Here is a 21875-nt window from a genome sequence, read left to right as displayed (position 1 = left end):
TTCAGGAAAGGAACACATTTTTAAGCACTTTAAGTTCTTATGGAAATGAACTGTGTAGTGACATGTCATGTTTAAAAATACACTTAAAACCCTTTTAGGCATCTTTTTTTTCTTTTCTTTTCTTCTTTTTTTTTTGTTTTTCTTTGCTTTGTGCTAGGTTACCTTGCACATAAATAGTATATCATATTGATAATATTGGTGAGGTTAGAAGTGCTATAAGTGAGGTCAGGGCAAGAAGCAGAAGCAGTGCAACTAGAATAGAAAACTTGAAGATAAAATATAAAAGAAATGTTCCTTTGTATCTTGGTGTTTCACTTATAAGTTATTTCCCCAAGTACTTCCAGTAGATATAACTCTGTGATTCCCATATTAAGCTTGTCTTCTTCAATGTACAGGGATAGATTTATTGAGCTGATAATATTTGCTCACCCTACTTTTTAGTGATGATTTATTTAAACTCTCCAACTAATTTAACTTTAATAAAAAAGGAAATTTGCACATTGCTTTATTGAAGCTAGATCCATCATCTCCAAAAACTACTGCAGTATTCAAGATTAGTGCAAAAGTGGCAATAACTGTTACTGGATTTAATTAAAAACAACAAATCATTTGGTCAGTAGTAATGGATGCTCCAAACAACCCATTAGATACACGGCTATTTAAGGAGCCAATATTTTAATCTCAAAATATCCAATTTGACAAGATCATTGAGCTGATGTCTATTCAATAAAATGATGGCTTTCCTTTGATGTGGGGACCATGAAGTCTGGCTGGCCAGGGGGAGATGAAGTTGGTTTTTGCTCCCCTTTAATTGCAGTGTTAGAGAAAAAAAAGAAAACGAAACCCAGGATGCATTTTTATGACTGAAGTTCAGTAACGGGATTTTCTGGGGAAGCCATTTCCTGCTAATTATAGAATGTGCCCAGAGCTCTCCATGGTACCATGAAGTTTTCACTCAGCTCTGTCATACAGGGCAGACAGCAGACAAGAATGTGTTGAATTTATGTGCAGCTATTCATAACACGATGGCCATTCATCTCTCCTTGGAATTTCACAGGGCACACAGCCTCACAGGCATTTTTCTCACCCCCTTCCTCTCTCCTCCTCTTTGGCTCAGGAAACAGCTTAGGACCTGGTTATCTCGAGAATGAGCAGGGTGCAGGGCATGGTGTAAAATGGCCGTAAGAAGAACATCTTGCTTTGAAATAAACAAACGGGGTCTTTAGACTATTTGAACTAACAGGTGTTTCTACAAATCCTGAAGAGAAAATTATATAATGTCCATGAAAGTGTCTTAGAAACCATACTTTATATATGTGTATGTGTGTGTAAAATACATGTGCATTATAGCTACTAAAATATATATCCATGCATAATGCATATATACATATGCATTATACACTAAGGTAGACTGATTATTTTATGTAGATTTTACAGAGACATTTTGCTAACATAGTTCAGGCAGACTGGCCCATGGACACGCAAGACCAACCCTGCAGCAGCCTTTGGCAAGCTCCACCCAGAACGTGTCCTTCCAGCCAGGTGCCTCAGAGGAGCCCCCGTAGAGACAGGTATGTGAGAACTGTCCCCATGTCCCAGGCACCTCCCAGTGCTCACACCTCACTTCCCCTCCTGACCTTCAGGCATCCTGTGACACTGTTTTCCCCTACGTTTTTATCTGTTTGACAAAAGCTTAATTATGAATGTTTTAGTATCAGCTAACTTGTAACCTCCTTGGGGATATCTGCTTTTAGAACAATAGATAATTGTAGAAGACATGGTGCCATGTCTTTTAGGACATTTCAGTCTTCTTCCTTCAGCTAAAGCTCCAGTGGGAGCACAGGAGAAACAGACCCAGACAGGACATTCTCCTGATGGTTATAGTTGATTTCAAAGTTAGAGTTCCTTTCTAAGACATAAACTGGAGAGGTTTGTATCCCAAGTTTTTCTTCTACAGAGATATATACTTTTGAGTGAATACTACTTATTTGTAAAGGCTAACAGCTAAAATGGAAAGGATGTGTGAATTTGGCCAACCCAACTATTTACTGAAGGTGGAAATAGGCCACTTAATATTAGGATGCAACTGTTGATGTAAATCTGAAAGAAAAATGGGAGCTTGGCCTTTGCAGGAAGCTTTTTGTTAATGCCAAGAGTTTGTAACAAAGGCACTGTTCCCTTTTTGCTGGGGCTGGGTAATTACAGGAAGTGAATTACAGCAGATTCCCCAAGCAGGAGCCAAATTGATGGTGAGGATTCAGAGGGCAGCATTTGAAATTCATGGATTTCTAAATGTACAGACTGCATTCAGCATCTGATATTGCTCAAACTGTATTTTTCTTTTGTAGCTTCCGCTTTGGAATTTTGTTTATACCTCCTGCCAAATGTAATATTCCAAGAGTAGAACATTACAGGCTCAGTGACTAGAAACACCAAGGAGGATGGGCCGTGAGCATGAACTCTTGACAGCAGCAGAATGGAAGACACACAAGACATGGAAAGAAGAGCCTTCCTTGGTCTTGGACCAGGAGCCAGGCTTTGCAGAGCTCCATTTGCTGCAGGTTTATAATCCCTGAAAGCTGGTGGTCTCAAGAGCAGCCTGTTAAGTGGCTCTGAGCTGGAGGGAAGCTGAGCACGGGCTCCGGACCTGAGCCTCTGGGCTGGAGGAGCCCCTCCTTGCTTCCAGAGGGTCTTTCAGACTCTGAGAGGTTGTTGGGCTTTGAAGCCCATCAGATTCCTCCATGCATAAAAGCTGAGGTGCTTAGGAAATAGGCTCCCTGCCTGCTCCCCTAATTTTTCCTCCTCTCCACGATGCGGGGAGGTCTGACCCTCTTGGAGAGAAGGCATTTCACTCACATGTGAGGGACCCATTCAAACAGTGGGACCGTAGCCAGTACATGGGTGTGGGAAGAGTCCTTGGAGGTCAAAAAGGTCACTGCAAAATACCAAAGTTGTCAAAATTCACTGTGCTTGTGTGGGGGAGGGGATCCTTGGCCTTCCCGCAGTAGCCCCCTCCCCCCAACTCAGGGCTGTGCCAGGAGGTGCCCTTGGTGGGCTTCAACTCCTCCAGGCCCAGGACTGGGGGCTCGGGCCCTTCCCGCAATGATCAGAGCAGTGTAGACAGAGGCACAGAGCATCTGAAGAACAAATGGGTTAGAATATGCGTGAAAAAAGTGAAAAGACAGAGAATCTGTCAAGAACCAGGATTGAATGGAGGCTATTTTTTGGGAGAGGAGAAGAGGGGAAGGAGGAGGAAGAGGAGAGAATAAGAAAAAGATTTTTTTTCTTATTCTCTTCTCTCTCCCCTTCTCCTCTCCCACTTCCTCCTCTCCCTCCCCATTCCCCTCTCCCTCTTCCTCCTCCCCCCTCCTCCTTTTTGTCCTCCTCTCCCCTCCTCCCCCTCCTCCCCCTCATCCCTCCTCTTCTCCCCTCCTCCTTCCTCTCCATCCCACTCTCCATCCTCTTCCTTGACCTCCTCTCCCCCTCCTCCCCCTCATCCCTCCTCTTCTCCCTCCCTCTCCTCCTCCTCCTCCTTCCCCCATCTCCTTGAGATTAGAGTCACAGATGGGTGATTAGGAAACATTTGGGAGAGAAGCTGAGCACAAGGATGCCGAGTGCAGGACTGCAGGATGGAAATGGCCTGATGTTGACCTGAGATGCCATCTGCCTGGAGGAGTGCTGAGCTTGATGGTGAACAGTCTTCTCCTCCTCATTCCCTCACTTCCAAGTGATCTTATCCAATGATCACTTCCTGAGCATGTTATCTGCTGTAGGTAAACACGTTTTACCTGCACATGTGAAAGGGCTTACAAACACCATTTGGCCACAGCAGAACCTAGAGAATCCATGAGTTCATCTGGTCAGTATTTCCTGAGTGTCTATAATGCCAACGTTCTACTGCGGAGGTTAAAAAAAAAAAAAAGGAAGAAAAAAGGAAACATGTTTTGACCTGAAATAAATAGACTGCAGATATTTCTCCAGCAAAGATGGGATTATTCAGGATCAGCAGAGAACTGCAATTTGAAGTCTGCACCCATGGAGAGCCATGTTCAAGCCCACTTGCAAGGGAAGGAGAACTCTTTTATAGAGGGGAAAAGGAATTTTGGGGGGCCATCCCTGAACAAAGAGGCCATGGCTTCTCATTGGCTGAGTCCTCATGGGGAGGGAAGAAGAGTCTTTCTGCCTCATTTTGGGCTCTGCTATTGTTGCAGGGCGTGAGAGCACCCACTGCTGGTCTCCCAACTCTATTTAATTGAGGTTTCTGTTAATTTCTTACAGTAGACCTTATCCTGAAAGAACCTTTGGTTTGGAGAGAGAACTTCCTGCCTGACTACCTTCCACACCTGTTGTATTATTATTTTATTGTGTTTTTCTTTTGCCCCTGATTAATGTGCCAGCCACCGTGCTATGCTCAAGGGCGATGAAGATCCCTACAGCAGCAACAAGCTCTCACATCCAGGCTTAGCTCTGGGGAAAGAGATTGTGGCAACAGTTAAGACAGGAGGCAGTGCTGGGTAGGGTGATCTCTTGAGAAAATTCCTAGGGAAAGTAAAACAAGAGTTCAGTTTATCAAAGCACATCTTTTGCCAGAGTTTTGCAAATACCCTGAGCAACATATTTAATTTTAATTGCTTTCTATTGAATCCCTGAATTCCTGTTGGACCCTAAAAAGAGAAGCACTGAAATCCAACAAGACCTTCCCCTAAACAACCTATTTGAAACCACATTAAAAAGTTTTATTAGCACATGTCTAGCCTGATTTCTTTTCATGAGTGAGATGAAGAGTTCAAAGTCATATTTGCTAGAACAACCTTCTTCAGATGACTGATACCAGCACAAAGGACAGCCCCAGCATTCAGCATGGTGGTGGTGATTTGCACTCAGCAGACTTAATCTACTTGGGAAAGTGTCCTGGCAGGGCAATCTTGGAGGTAAAGACCAGATACGTTTCTCTCAGTTTACGACTGAACATTTGGTAGCATTTACTCAGATTTTCCTGCTTTCAGTGCACAAAATAAGTCAGTTTGACTACTTTCCCTATGCAAAGTTATCCTACACAATCCTATTTTTGTTTTTTGAATGGCTCCACTAGAAAGATCCAAAGTACTTAAACTTATCACTGAAAGTTTTGGTTCATGACATGCAAAATATGAATCCTTATTTCAAACAGAGAAACAGGGAAGTACTTGCTAAGTACACCAAGGAAATGGTTCAGTTATTTCTTGATTTCTAAAGCAGTAACTGATGGACCATTTTATTCAACCCCAAAGGAAGGAAAAGAAAAGACAACTATTCTGAGGCAAAAAGGAAATTATTTAGTTTCAGGGTTTTTTTTTTTTTTCTTTCCAACTAAGATAAATTAGCTTTATCAAGATTTAAGAATCTTTTGGGAATATTGGATGCCTGTTCTGACACATAACTTATTTAAGTTTCTAAACTTAATTTGTTTATATTAGGGAGTTACTTTTAGATCTTTGATACAAAGTTAGGCTTGTCTATGATTTCGTCTATGTATAGATTCAAGAGTTTTTTTTTTTTAAACTCAAAATTAAAATAAGATGCAAAGGTAGGGATGGGGGTAAAAGGAAGACTATGATTTGAACAATTTGAAATACATTTCATTTAAAATGGCCTATATCTTTTATGAAAGGCATATGATACTCAAGATTCTGTTTCCTTGTACCAAAACCAGGGACTCTGTATCAAAACGTATTGCCACAATAATGCCATGTAAGAAGTAACAAAAATCTCAGTAGTATGCAATATGTGTTTGTACCTCCTATGTCTGGGATTAGCTTTGCACGTTGCTAGGGGGCTTTGCTGTCTTGACTGAGCTTGTTAACAATCCCAGAGTCAGCTGGGGATTGAGAGATGGAGGCTGGCCTTGGCTGGTTGACTGAGGTGACTGGGCTTGTGCCACATGACCCTCATCCTTCATCAGGCTAGGCTGGGCAGTTTCTCATGGTAATGCTATTAGCAAGAGAGATTAAGTGGAAACATGCAAAGACTCTTCAGGGCTAGGATCAGAATTGACATATCACACTTCCACTTTATAGACTAACTGCTTCTCAAGGCTGGCGCAGATTCAAGGGTTGGGGAATAGACTTTGCTCTTTTAGTGAGAGGAGCTTCAAAGTCACATGACAGAGTGTGAATAAAAAGGGGAGTGAAGAATTGACTCATTAATGCAATGAATTTACACAGCCTGTTATTAAAGATTTGGGGTCAGGGTTATGACCTGAAGGTGGACCAATGTGAGGCACTAGAAGGGATGAGACAGAGGGAAGGAAGGCCATTTACCAGGACCTCAAACTCTAAGTGGGCTTAAAAAATGACCCATGTTAATTCTTTGTTATTAAAATGAGTGTCTGGTATTTTCACGGTAAGTGATTTTGCTGTAGACATCTTTGCCACAAGCAGTTTCACCACAAATATTTTTTGCCACATAACTAAGTAGTAACAGAATTTCAAAGCAATTTTGCCGTGAAAGATAAAATAACTGGTTGACAATTTGGTTTCATTTTTCCATTGGTGCAGTACAGTACTCCCATCTTTATATTCCATAAATCTTAGCCTTCATAATGGTCTATACAGTGACAAGTAGATATGGCAGTCTTAAAATAGTGGATGACAACTATATATATCAACTTGATAGAAAATACAGAGATAGAACTTACTAGAAGTGTGAAATAAGAGGGTGTAAACCAGATTGCATACTATAATAGAAAATGATAACACATCAGTTTACAAATCCTTTGGTGACTTGAAGGTGCAACGCTGAACTTACATTTCCCATAGAACTTTGGAAAATCTATCAACTTGACAATGTGCCAAGTATAAACAATAGTGCAGAAGGCTTTTGCAAGGCAATGCAAAGCTCAGTTTACAAATATGCACATAGTATTGGAAATTGATACCTCTCTTAATAAAGGAAGAAATTTTAGCAAAAAAGAAAACGTGCAATGCCAAATGAGGTGATAAATCAACAGGCAAAAAAAATTATAAAATACTATGAATGAAAGACTTGGAAGACAAGTGCTCAGGTAAACCCACAAAATAAAATCAGTTATTTGCACAGTATTGCCATGAATCTACACACATTTTAAATGTATTCAAATATTTTGTATTTTGCCATGATGTCTTTTAAATTTCACTATTAATTTCTCATTTCATTATGTCCTTTTATAGTCCCTCTTTTATTTTTTGTTATTGTATCTTTTATGGAAAAATTGTCTTATGACCAATTAGTTATGAGGTTTGCAGTGAAAATGCTTGTGGCAAAGATGATTACAGGGAAAGAACCTAGAACCATTAGAATGTTCTCCTCATTGATTCCTATCAATCAATTTTGATATTGCATAAAGTATGTACTATTCAAGGATAGACTTTTCCTCAATCATTTTCAGAGAAAAAAGTCCACAATGGCAGGCTTTTTTTTTTCCTCACCTATTTTTATTTTTGTATCATGCTTACTGGACTTATTACCTGAAAGTGGCCTGGATGAGACCACTGATTAGGCTTGATTAAGGCAGACTTGTAGAGAACCAGCAGATTCCACCATTAGAGGGGCAGTGTCCACACTGAGAAGCACGGCCATTGCTTGGCACAGATGGCTGCACTGGCTTGGCTGGACCAGAATGGAACAGAAGACAGGCACATTGGGAGCCAGGATAATGTGGCTTTTAAGTCTCTTCTGGAGTCAGAACACCCTCTTTGAATTCTGGCTCTAAAACCTACTAGCTGGCGTGACCTTAGCCAAGTTCCCTAATATCTTGGTGCCTCAGTTTCCCCATCTTTCAAATAAAACTAGTTCTACTTTATGAGATTGGTTGGAAGTAAGTGCAATAATAAAAGTAAAGTATTTAACAGAGGCTGGGTGCATAATAAGCAAGACTTCCATTATGTAGTTGTCTGCTGTTGTTCTTTGGTTAGTTGGGGTTGGAGGAGGGAAAGAGGGCTCTCTGAGCTGTGGGTGTTAAGTGACAGAAGCACTGCACAAAGTGAGGATAGGTGGAAAGCAAGTTCTCATAGAGGGGGAGGGAAGGTGGGAGGTAGCAAAGATAACTCTGCCTGATCATCACTGCTGCCCAGGGTTGCCCCTATTTGTATATGCCCACTGCTTCATGGCAAAATTGTGTCCTTCTCTTCTTTCTGTATAATTAACTTAAATTGAAAACTAGACCTTCCCATAAATAAGAGTCCAAACAATCACAGAAACTATATTAAATAAAAAACAAATAACCAATTTACAAGTATTCCTCAGATAGCGATTAGTTGCAACAATTTGTCATAAAGTAAAATACATTGCTTGTCTAGAGAACCAAAATTAATTGTATTCCAAATTAGTTTCTATCTTAGGTTGTCAATTAGCTTTCCTTCCTACAAATCTTTTGTGGTTAAAGACATTTAAATGCTATTAGAAAATATCAGGATCACCGTTCCATTATTCTTACATGAATAATCATATTTTTAAGTACTTAGATTCTCTCCCTGACGAGTAAACTGATTGCTCTCAAATTATAAATGTGCATGATAGTCATCTCCCCCATGTACAAGTCAGTTAGAGAGAAGCATTTTCCACTAAGTTCTATAACAAATTTGTCCCAAGGGCAACAGAAGAGACGAACTGTGAGAGAGCCAAAGAATTTTTAGATAAGTGAGTTCAAAGACTAAGCAAAATGGGATAGATTTTTTATTTTAAAATTTAGTGTTTCTAGGTAAGGCAAATAGGAAATGATTCCTTGTCTCTTTTGCCACCATCAGGCACATTTGGGTGTATGGAGAAATATATTAACTGTATTAACTGTGTTTCCAGCTTCTGTTAACTTGATGCTTTAACATCTGCCCTGCATGTATATGCTGGACACTACTTGTTCTGGACAACCCCATGCCATGACTGAGTCCCCTTGCCTCAGCCCCTGCTTAGGGGGCTTTTCTCCTAAGGTTCAATTTTCAAATGTAAACTAACCAGTCCAGAGTCTACACCCCAAATACCTCCTTTATGGAACTCACCCTCCAGGCCACTATCCCCCTGCCTTAATCACCCCAGGGCCAGGTATCAGACAAGTAGGGACCATCCCTATGCCCCAGACCGCATTGAAATTATCCAAACCCAAACCAGCCAACTGGAAGCCTGTTTACCCTGCCTCACCCATGTCTTCCTGTGGAAATCACAATGAAGGTTCTTGCCTATGCTTTTTCCCCTGCTCCCTCTGCCTCATGACCGACCCTGGTGCTTCTCTGTGTAGCCCCCACCACCCTGGCATGGTGTATCTCTTGGGATCTCTGAGTATAGTGACTGTCTCTTCAATGGCAGTTGTCTCCTGATCTGTTGGACTTACTGCCTAAAAAATATGAAAACTCAACTAAAGCCAGAAAAGAGCTGAGCCGGCAGATTCTGCTCATGAGGGTGTCTGCTGGGTGCCCAGGGAGAATGGGCTGGCAAGGGTGACATACTTCATGGATTATCCACAAGGCCATTGTAAATTCTGGAAAGTGTCCTGAGACATCAGAGAACAGAGCAAGTGGCAAAATCTCCATGTGCCCTGGCAAGGTGGTGGCAGGGGCCTAAGACTCCATATCTACCAAGACTTTAATCTGGTAATGTGTTTTCCTGTCATCCAGGTTTATTGCTTATGTTTAAAATTATTTATGGACGTCTGGTTTCAGCTCTAACATGTAAAGAGCCTGAAGATCATAACTCCCATACTCACAAAAAGAAAAAAGCTGAACAAACTAAAATCAATGATTTTTTTTTAGACCCATCAGAGAGTTGAGGTCACAAAGGCAAGCTGCCACCCCAAAACTGGAAAGACAAGTTGATTCAGAGAATCGCAGCTGTAAGCAGCCAACCTGGAGCAGCCAGGGAAGCCAGTAACTAGTAGGAGCCGGGAAATTGCTGGAGGATGAGTGTAGATCAACAGGAGAGTTAAAAACTCTGGAGCGGGTGGGGGAGACTTCCCTGGTGGAGCAGTAGTTAAGAATCTGCCTGCCATTGCAGGGGACACGGGTTTGAGCCCTGGTCTGGGAAGATCCCACATGCTGCGGAGCAACTGAGCCCATGTGCCACAACTACTGAAGCCCACGTGCCTAGAGCCCATGCTCTGCAGCAAGAGAAGCCACTGCAATGAGAAGCCCGTGCACCACAACGAAGAGTAGCCCCTGCTCGCCGCAACTAGAGAAAGCCCACGCATAGCAAGGAAGACCCAATGCATCCAAAAAATACATAAATAAACAAATAAATAAATTAAAAAAAAAAACCTCTGGGGGGAAGTCGTCTTTGGGGACCCCCACAGTTTCATCAGTCTTTTACCTATAGGAGACCCACAAGATTCTTGCAGTGAAAATCAAAGAAAATCTCGTGCTTCAGGCAGGGGGAGGGGAAAAGTAGCCATTTGAAATAAGCCCAGGGCATTCTCCATAGCAAAAGACTACTCTCAAGGGTAACTTCTTTACCAAAGTAGTTATTTAATGTAATGTAATGTGTATATTTAATATAATCTGACCTGGGGGGAAGGGAATTAGATAATTCAGACCCTTACAGCCTTCCTGTCTCACTTAAGGGAAGAAAAAAAAAAGGCTAAGAAATGTTTCTGAAGGTCAGAGTCCAGGGACTCAAAACCACTAAAAACAAAATTTATTTATAAGATTGTAGAATGCTTCCCCTCACCAACAACTTACCATCACATCAGCAGGGCTTCAGGATAATAACAGTGGATTACAACCAAAAGAGCTGCAAGATAAAACTATTTAAGAGAGAGCTCTCAGTAAAAGCAAAGATAAGAGTGGAGGAAAAAAAAAAACCCAAAGAAACTAGAGAAAATTAAAACCTTTGGCACCCACAGCTACAGCAAACATTAAACATCTAGCTTTCTAGTCAGATTAACATAAAACTTCATAATGAAAGCCTGATTACCTCAGTTCCTATTACCAGATACATCATGTCCAGCTCAACAAGAAATTATAAAGTATGCTAGAAGACAAGAGCAAACACAATCTGAAGACACAAAGCATGCTCTAGAACCCGTTCATGTATGACACCAATTTGGGGATTATCAGACAGGGAATTTAAAATGAATGTGCTAAATATGTTAAGGGCTTATTGGAAAAAGTATACAACATGTAAGAACAGATGGGTAGGGGGGCGGAGTCAGGGTGGTAGAGTGGGAGGACGTGGAGTTTGCGTCTCCCTGCAACTAGGGCACCTACCAGATGCTGGGTGGGGGGGGGTAACTCAACACCCAAGGGGATGGGAGGAAACCCTGAGTGACTGGGCAGGTCCTGGGGGGAAGTGAACAAGGAGGAGAAGTGGAGGCCAGACGGGACTGGTACCCCTGAGGGGTGGTTGGAGGAGGGGAGGGGTTCCCACACCTGGAGGGACCCTTGGGGGTTCAGAGGATCGGGGGGAACATGGCTAGCATTTCCCCTGCCCAATCAGGTCCCGGGAAGCCTGTTGGGTGCCTGGGCTGGGTCCTCCAGCTTCTGGGGCCCTCTCCAGCCATGTGGGTCCTAGGAGCATGGTGGGGGGGAAGAAGAGGAGAGGCGAACAGGGAGAGACTCTTGGAATCAGAGGATTGAGGTGAACATGCCTAGAGTTTCCCCCACCCACTCGGGCCCAGGGAGCCAGCTGGGGTCCTGGGCCTGATCATTGGCACTCCAGGGTCCCTCCAGCCTACTGAGCCTAATCCCTGCCCTACAGGGGCATTTTCCGGCTGCCTGGGTCCTAAGCCTAGACCCTGCCCACTGCCTAAACCTCACCCCTGCCTAAGCCCTGCACCCCACAGCCAAGGCCTTTTCCGGCTTTTATTTTTTTCCCCCTCTTTCTGCTATTGTGATTCTGTTTTACATTCTGGTTGTCGTTTCATCAATATTTTTATTTTTTCTAACATATCTGTTAGTTTTCTAATCTTATTTTATTTTTTACTCTTTGTTATTGTTCTGCTCCTTTTTTCTTTTTCTTTTTTCTTTTTTGCCACCCAGCGCACCTTGTGGGATCTTGGTTCAGGGGCCGGGGGTTGGGCCTGAGCTCCTGTGGTGGGGGCTCCAACCCGAACCACTGGACTAACAGAGACCCTCAGACCCCAGGGAATATTCATCAGAGTGAGGTCTCCCAGAGGTCCTCATCTCAGCACCAAGACCCAGCTCTACCCAACAGCCGAAAAACTCCAGTGCTGGAAGCCTCAGGCCAAACAATCAGTAAGACAGGAACACAATCCCACCTATCAAAAAAAAAAAAAAAAAGAGACAACAAAAAAATATGTTACAGACAAAGGAGCAAGGTAAAAACCTACAAGACCAAATAAATGAAGAGGAAATAGGCAACCTACATGAAAAAGAATTCAGAGTAATGATAGCAAAGATGATCTAGAATCTCAGAAAGAGAATGGAGGCATGGATTGAGAAAATATAAGAAATGTTTAACAAAAATCTAGAAGAACTAAAGAACAAACAAACAGTGATGAACAACACAATAATTGAAATGAAAAGTACACTAGAAGGAATCAATAGCAGAATAATTGAGGCAGAAAAATGAATAAGTGAGCTGGAAGACAGAATGGTGGAAATAATTGGTGAGGAGCAGAATAATGAAAATAATTGAAGACAATCTCAAAGACCTCTGGGACAACTCTAAACACACCAACATTCAACTTATAGGGGTCCCAGAAGAAGAAGAGAAAGAGAAAGTGTCTGAGAAAATATTCAAAGAGATTACAGTTGAAAACTTCCCTACATGGGAAAGGAAATAGCCACCCAAGTCCAGGAAGCATAGAGTCCTATACAGGATAAACCCTAGGAGAAACACACAAAGACACAAACTAATCAAACTAACAAAAAATAAATTCAAGAAAACAATATTAAAAGAAGCAAGGGAAAAGCAAAACCTAACATACAAGGGAATCCCCATAAGGTTATCAACTGATTTTTCAGCAGAAACTCTGCATGCCAGAAGGGAGAGGTAGGATATACTTAAAGTGATGAAACAGAAAAACCTACAACCAAGATTACTCTACCCAGCAAGGATCTCATTCAGATTTGATGGAAAAATCAAAAGCTTTACAGACAAGTGAAAGCTAAGAGAATTCAGCACCATGAAACCAGCTTTACAACAAATGCTAAAGGGACTTCTCTAGGTGGGAAACACAAGAGAAGAAAAAGACCCACAACAACAAACCTAAAATAATTAAGAAAATGGTAATAGAAACATACATATCAATAATTACCTTAAATGTAAATGGATTAAATGCTCCAAGCAAAAGACACAGGCTCGCTGAATGGATACATAAACAAGACCCATATATATGCTGTCTACAAGAGACCCACTTCAGACCTGGGGACACATACAAACCGAAAGTGAGGGAATGGATAAAGGAGTTCCATGCAAATGGAAATCAAAAGAAAGCTGGAATAGCAATACTCGTTTCAGATAAAATAGACTAAAATACAGACTGTTACAAGAGATAAGGAAGGACACTACATAATGATCAAGGGATCAATCCAAGGAGAAGATATAAAAATTATAAATATTTATGCACCCAACATAAGAGCACCTCAATACATAAGGCAAATGCTAACAACCATAAAAGGGGAAATCAACAGTAACACAATAATAGTAGGAGACTTTAACACCCTGCTTACACCAATGGACATATCATCCAAACAGAAAATAAACAAGGAAACACAAACTTTAAATGACACAATAGACCAGATAGACGTAATTAATATTTATAGGACATTCCACCTGAAAGTGGCAGAATACACTTTCTTCGTAAGTGCACACAGAACATTCTCTAGGATAGGTCACATCTTGGGTCACGAATGAAGCCTCGAAAAATTTAATAAAATTCAAATCGTATCAAGCATCTTTTCCGACCATGACACTATGAGATTAGAAATCAATTAGAGCAAAAAAACTGTAAAAAACACAAATACATGGAGGCTAAACAGTGTGCTACTAAATAACCAAGACATAACTGAAGGAATCAAAGAGGAAATAAAAATATATATAGAAACAAATGACAATGAAAACATGATGACCCAAAACCTGTGGTTCACAGCAAAAGCAGTTCTAAGAGAGAAGTTTATAGCAATTCATTTTCACCTCAAGAACCAAAGAAAATCACCTCAAGAAACAAAGAAAATCTCAAATAAACAACCTAAGCTTACACCTAAAGCAATGAAAGAAAAAAGATCAAAGAAAACCCAAAGTCAGTAGAAGGAAAGAAATCATAAAGATCAGAGCAGAAATAAATGAAATAGAAATGAAGAAAACAATAGAAAAGGTCAATAAAACGAAAAGCTGGTTCTCTGTGAAGATAAACAAAATTGATAAACCTTTAGCCAGACTCATCAAGAAAAAAAGTGAGAGGAGGCAAATCAATAAAATTATAAATGAAAAAGGAGAAATCACAACTGACACTGCAGAAATACAAAGGATTATAAAAGACAACTACAAACAACTATATGCCAATAAAATGGACAAGCATGAAGAATGGACAAATTATTGGAAACGTACTATTTTCCAAGACTGAACCAGGAAGAATTAGACAATAGAAACAGACCTATCACAAGTAATGAAATTGAAACCATAATTAAAAATCTTCCAACAAACAAAAGTCCAGGACCAGATGGCTTCCCAGGCTAATTCTATCAAAGATTTAGAGAAGAGCTAACACTTATTTTTCTCAAACTCTTCCAAAAAATTACAAAGGAAGGAACACTCCCAAATTTGTTCTATGAGGCCACCATCACCCTGATACCAAAACCAGACAAAGATATTACAAAAAAAGAAAATTACAGACCAATATCACTGATGAATATAGATGCAAAACTCCTCAACAAAATACTAGCAAACAGAATCCAACAACACATTAAAAGGATCATACACCTTGATCAAGTGAGATTTATCCCAGGGATGCAAGGATTCTTCAGTATACGCAAATCAATCAATGTGATACACCATATTAACAAATTGAAGAAGAAAAACCACATGATCATCTCAATAGATGCAGAAAAAGCTTTGGACAAAATTCAATACCCATTTATGATAAAAACTCTCCAGAAAGTGGGTAGAGAGGGAACCTACCTCAACATAATAAAGGCCATATATGAGAAACCCACAGCAAACATCATTCTCAATGGTGAAAAACTGAAAGCATTTCCTCTAAGATCAGGAACAAGACAAGGATATCCACTCTCACCACTATTATTCAACATAATGGAGAAAAGGGAACCCTCTTGCACTGTTGGTGGGAATGTAAATTGATACAGCCACTATGGAGAACAGTATGGAGGTTCCTTAAAAAACTAAAAATAGAATTACCATATGATCCAGCAATCCCACTACTGGGCATATACCCAGAGAAAACCATAATTCAAAAAGACACATGCACCCCAATGTTCATTGCAGCACTATTTACAATAACCAGGTCATGGAAGCAACCTAAATGCCCATCAACAGACAAATGGATAAAGAAGTTGTGGTACATATATACAATGGAATATTACTCAGCCATAAAAAGGAACAAAATTGAGTCATTTGTTGAGATGTGGATAGATCTAGAGACTGTCATACAGAGTGAAGTAAGTTAGAAAGAGAAAAACAAATATCGTATATTAACACATGTATATGGAACCTAGAAAAATGGTACAGATTAACCGGTTTGCAGGGCAGAAGTTGAGACATAGATGTAGAGAACAAACGTATGGACACCTAGGGGGGAAAGCCACAGGGGGGAGGGGATGGTGGTGTGCTGAATTGGGCGATTGGGATTGACATGTATACACTGATGTGTATAAAATTGATGACTAATAAGAACCTGCTGTATGAAAAAATAAATAAAATTCAAAAATTAAATAAATAAATAAAGTAAAACTACAATGAGGTATCACCTCACACTGGTCAGAATGGCCATGATCAAAAAACAAAAAACAAAACAAACAAACAAACCAGAAAACAAAGAAAAGAAAAATGTGGAACAATATTCAAGAACTGTGGGACAATTATGAAAGATGTAACATACATGTCCTGGAAATTCCAGAAAGAGAAGGAAGAGAGAAAGGAACAGAAGAAATATTTGGAGGAATAATGCCCAAGCATTTTCTAAAATTAATGACAGACACGAAACCACAGATCCAGGAAGTTCAGAGAACACCAAGCAAGATGAATATCAAAAAAAAATTTACAAGTAGGTATAAAATATTCAAACTGCAGAAAACTTAAGACAAAGAAGCCATAAACAGAGGAAGGGAGAACCCTTACTGTAGGTGAACAAGGATAAGAATTACATCAAAATTTTTATCAGAAATTATATGCAAGCAAGAAAAAAGTGGAGTGAAATATTTAGTTTTGAAAGAAAAACCCCACCAACCTAGAATTCTATATTCAACAAAATTAGCATTTAAAAGTGAAGGAGAAATAAAGACTTTCCCAGACAAAGAAAAACTGAGGGAATTTGCTCTCAGTAGACCCAGCTTTCCAGAAATATTAAAAGAAGTCCTTCAGAGAGAAAGGAAGCTATATATGTCAGAAACTTGGATCTACATGAAGAAAGGAAGAACATCAAAGATGGAATAAATGGAGGTAAATAAAATATCCTATTTATTTATTTATTTATTTATTTATGGCTGTGTTGGGTCTTCGTTTCTGTGCCAGGGCTTTCTCTAGTTGCGGCAAGTGGGGGCCATTCCTCATCGCGGTGCACGGGCCTCATCACTATCGTGGCCTCTCTTGTTGCAGAGCACAGGCTCCAGACGCGCAGGCCCAGTAATTGTGGTTCACAGGCCTAGTTGCTCCGCGGCATGTGGGATTTTCCCAGACCAGGGCTCGAACCCGTGTCCCCTGCATTGGCAGGCAGATTGTCAACCACTGCACCACCAGGGAAGCCCTAAAATATCCTAATTTTAATTGCTGAAATTGTTTGCTCAAAGTAATATTAGCAATAATCCGTATATTGGGTGATTACAGTTCATGGATAAATGAAATGGATGATGGTGATATTATAAGGAAGAGGAGGAAAGAATTGGAAACACTGTTACAGAGTATCTGCACTACCTGGGAAACAGTATGGTGTTATTTGAAAATGTAGAATTGTAAATGTGTATTTCAAATTTAAGAGCAATGTCTAATTTAAAAATATATATATTTATATAACTGATATTATGAGATGTGATAAAATGAAATCATATAAATGCTCAATTAAGACCAGAGGAGTCAGAAAAAGAGGAGACTGCTGAAAAAGTGTAATGAATAGACAACAGTTACAAACATGATAAATATTAATCCAAATATATAAGTAATCACTTTAAATGTGAGTAGGCTTAATACACTAATTAAAACACTGAAATTGTCAGAGTGGATAAAAAAAAAAAAAAAGTCCCAACCCAACTTGTCTACAAGAATCCAACTTTAAATATAAAAACACATATAGATTAAAAGTAAAGGGGTGGAGAAAGACATACAATGCTAACATCAACCAAAAGGAAGTTGAAGTAGCTATATTAAGTTTAGACAAAGCAGACTTCAGAGTAAGACAAAATGTCAAAGATAAAGCAGGGTATTGCTTTATCTTTGGTAAAGGGATCTATTCTCCAAGAATCCATGACAATCTTTAACGTGCATGCACATAAAAACACAGCATCAATATATTTGAGACAAAAACTGATAGAACTGCAAGGAGAAATAGACAAATCTGCTATTATGGTTGGAGACATCATCATGCCTCTCTTACTAATTGACAGAACCAGTGCATAAAATCAGCTAGCATGTAGTTGGAATGAACAGCACCATCATTCAACTGGATTCAACTGATATTTGTATAATATTATTATATCAAACAACAGAAGAATATACATTCTCCTCAAATTGACATAGAATATTCACCAAGGTAGACCACATTCTGGGTCATAAAACACACGTTAACAAATTTAAAAGAAATAGAAATCATACAGTGTACTCTCAAACCACAATTAAGTTAAACTAGAAATCAATAACAAAAGGATAGCTGGAAAATTCCAAAATATTTGGAGATTAAATAACACATTATCTAAATAACACATGGGTCAAAGAGGAAATCTGATATGAAGAGAATTTTTTAAGATATTTTGAACTAAATGAAAATAAAAATATGACATCAAAATTCATGAGAGGCAGCAAAGTCATAGCATTGAATGTATATATTAGGAAAAAAAGAAAAATCTAAAATCAATAATCTAAGCTTCCATCTCAGGAAAATAGAGATAGAAGAGCAATGTAAACCTAAAACAACTAGAAGAATAGAAATCAAAATAATAAAAATTGAGCAGGAATCAGTGAAATTGAAATAGGAAAACAATAGGGAAAGTCAACAAAAGTAAAAGCTGGTTCTTTCAAAAGATTAATAACATTGATCTACCTCTGGCTATGAAAACTAAGAAAAATAGAGAAGGCACAAATTACTCATATCAGAAATAAAGAAGAGATCATCATACTGATCCCATGAACATTAAATGGATAATAAAAGAGGTTTATGAAAAACTCTATGCCCACAAATTTGATAATTTAGATAAAATTGACCACTACCTCGAAAACCACAAACCATTAAATTACTCAAGGAGAAATAGATAATTTGAATAGGCTTATAGAAAATTCAATTATATATCTATCTGTATCTATCTTTAAGTCTATAATATATATTATATAAATTATATTCTATTGATTAAAGAAATTGAGTCAATAATTAATAATCTAAAAAAAGAGAAAGCACCAGGTCCAAATGGTTTCACCGGTAAATTTGACACACATTTAAGGAAGAAATGGTACCAATTCACTACACTCTCTTCCAGAAAACAGAAGCAGAGAGAATGTTCCTAATCATTCTATAAAGTCAACATCACTCTAATACCAAAATCATTTAAAGACGTTACAAGAAAGGAACACTACAGACCACTAATTCTCTGAATATAAATACAATAATCCCCCCAAAATATTAACAAATTTAATTCAACAATCTATAAAAAGAATTACACAGCAGGACTTAGTGGGATTTATCCAAGTATACAAGACTGTTTCAACATTCAGGAATCAATTAATGTAATCCATTACATCAACAGGCTAAAAAAAGAAAAATCAAATGATCATATCTATATATATATAGGAAAAACATCTGATAAAATCTAACACACATTTATTATTTAAAAAACTTTCAGTAAACTAGGAATAGAGAACTTCTTCAACAAAAAACCTACAGGTAACATCATACTTAATGGTGAGAAAATAGTCTTTCCCCTTAGGATCAGGAACAAGGCAAGGATGTCCCCTCTCAACATTCCTTTTCAACATTGTACTAGAAGTTCTAGCTAATGTAATAAGACAAGAAAAAGAAGTAAAAGGTATACAGATTGGGAAGGAAGAAATAAATCTCTCTTTGTTCACAAATGACATGATCGTACATGTAGAAAATCCCAGGTATTGACCAAAAACTCCTGGAACTAATGAACAATTATAGCAAGATTGAAAGATACAGATTAATATACAAAATCAACTGCCTTTCTATATACCAGCAAGAACTCTTAAAAGCCAACAACAACAAAATCATATTAAAAATAGACAAAATATCTGAACAGATACCTCACCAAAAAAGATATATGTTATGAGCTGAGTCATGTTCCCCCCCAATTCATATATTGAAGCCCTAATCCAAGCACTTCAGAATGTAATCAGATTTGGAGATAAGGTCTTTAAAGAAGTGATTAAATTAAAATGAGGCCATTAAGGTGGGCCCTAATCCAAGCTGACTGGTGTCCTTATAAGAAGAGATTTGTACATAATGTGCACAGACATGGATGAAAGACCCTAGGATGACACACAGAGAAGGCAGCCATCTGCAAACTAAGGAGAGAGGCTTCAGAAGAAACCAAACCTGCCAACAGCTTGATTTTGGACTTGTAGCCTCTAGAACTGTGAGAATATATATATTTCTGTTGTTTAAGCCACCCAGTCTATGGTATTTTGTTATGGCAGCCCTGGAAAAGTATCAATAATATGATATGCAGATGGCAAATAAGCATATGAAAACGTGCTCAACATTATATATTAGTAGGGAATTACCAATTAAAACAACCACTATACACCCATTAGAATGGCTAAAACCAAAAACATTGATAATACCTAATGTTGACAAGGATGTAGAGCAACAGGAACTCTCATTGCTCATGAGAATGGAAAGTGGTATACCACTTAGGAAGACAGTTTGGTAGTTTCTCAAAAATCCAAACTTAATCTTATCATATGACCCAGCAATCACTTTCCTAAGTATCTATGCAATTGAGTTGAAAACTTATGTCCACGTTAAAACCTGCACACAAATGTTTACAGCAGCTTTATTCATAATTGCCAAAAATTGGAAGCAGTAAAAATGTCTTTCTTTTTTTTTTTCACACACACACTGTATTTTATTTTTACAAGAGATAAATAGACTGACACCAAGCATTGTAAATGGATGACCACAACAAAAGCAACAATGATTGCAGTTACCAAACACAAAACACACTCATACTATGTCATAATATTGACATTCAGTCCAGTAATCCTCCACTGTAACAGCTCCTTTACTTTGCAGTGAAAATTGATTTCTATATTCTTTGCCTCTGACTCCTTGTGGGATTTTTTTTTTAATTCAAACAGAAAGTCACAAAAATTATAATCATCCTCATCAGTTCACTCAGTCCCATGTAATTAATTTTTTATCTTGATCTTTTGTTAGCACTTTTATGAGTTCATCAGTTTTTCATTAGAGTTCTGAAAATGCTTATTCATTCAGTTCAGCAGTACAGTTACCAGAAACCTGTACTTGTCAGAGTCTTTTCTATGAATTCCTTGAAGATGAAACCCTTTTATAGGAACATATATGCAAAAGCATCAGAGTACACCCAGAACTGTCTGTAAATGACAAAAGACTTAAAAATGACCACAGTTAAAGATTTGATGAAAGTTCATAATAGTGCAATTGACAAGGAAATTTAGTTTTTTCTGACATATACATTTTACAGTAATAACTAGAATTATGACTTATAACATTATACCAGAACATATAAGATTTTTAGAAATTTCACGTAATGTCTGAAACATTTATATTAACATATTTCCATACAGATAACCCAATGAAAGTTTAGTATTAGTTGTTTTGTTTGTTTGTTTTTTTATACTGCAGGTTCTTATTAGTTATCAATTTTATACAAATCAGTGTATACATGTCAATCCCAATCGCCCAGTTCAGCACACCACCATCCGAACCCCACCGCAGTTTTCCCCCCATGGTGTCCATATGTCTGTTCTCTACATCTGTGTCTCAACTTCTGCCCTGCAAACTGGCTCATCTGTACCATTTTTCTAGGTTCCACATACATGTGTTAACATACGATATTTGTTTTTCTCTTTCTGACTTACTTCACTCTGTATGACAGTCTCTAGATCAATCCACATCTCAACAAATGACTCAATTTCGTTCCTTTTTACGGCTGAGTAATATTCCATTGTATATATGTACCACAACTTTTTTTTTTATACATCTTTATTGAAGTATAATTGCTTTACAATGGTGTGTTAGTTTCTGCTTTATAACAAAGTGAATCAGTTATACATATACATATGTTCCCATATCTCTTCCCTCTTGCATCTCCCTCCCTCCCACCCTCCCCATCCCACCCCTCTAGGTGGTCACAAAGCACCGAGCTGATCTCCCTATGCTATGCGGCTGCTTCCCACTAGCTATCTATTTTACATTTGGTAGTGTATATATGTCCATGACACTCTCTCACCCTGTCACATCTCACCCCTCGCCCTCCCCATATCCTCAAGTCCATTCTCTAGTAGGTCTGTGTCTTTATTCCCGTCTTGCCACT

The sequence above is a fragment of the Eubalaena glacialis genome, chromosome 2, assembly GCF_028564815.1.
Source record: "Eubalaena glacialis isolate mEubGla1 chromosome 2, mEubGla1.1.hap2.+ XY, whole genome shotgun sequence".
Lineage (NCBI taxonomy): Eukaryota > Metazoa > Chordata > Mammalia > Artiodactyla > Balaenidae > Eubalaena > Eubalaena glacialis.
Note: the sequence above shows the minus strand (reverse complement) of the source record.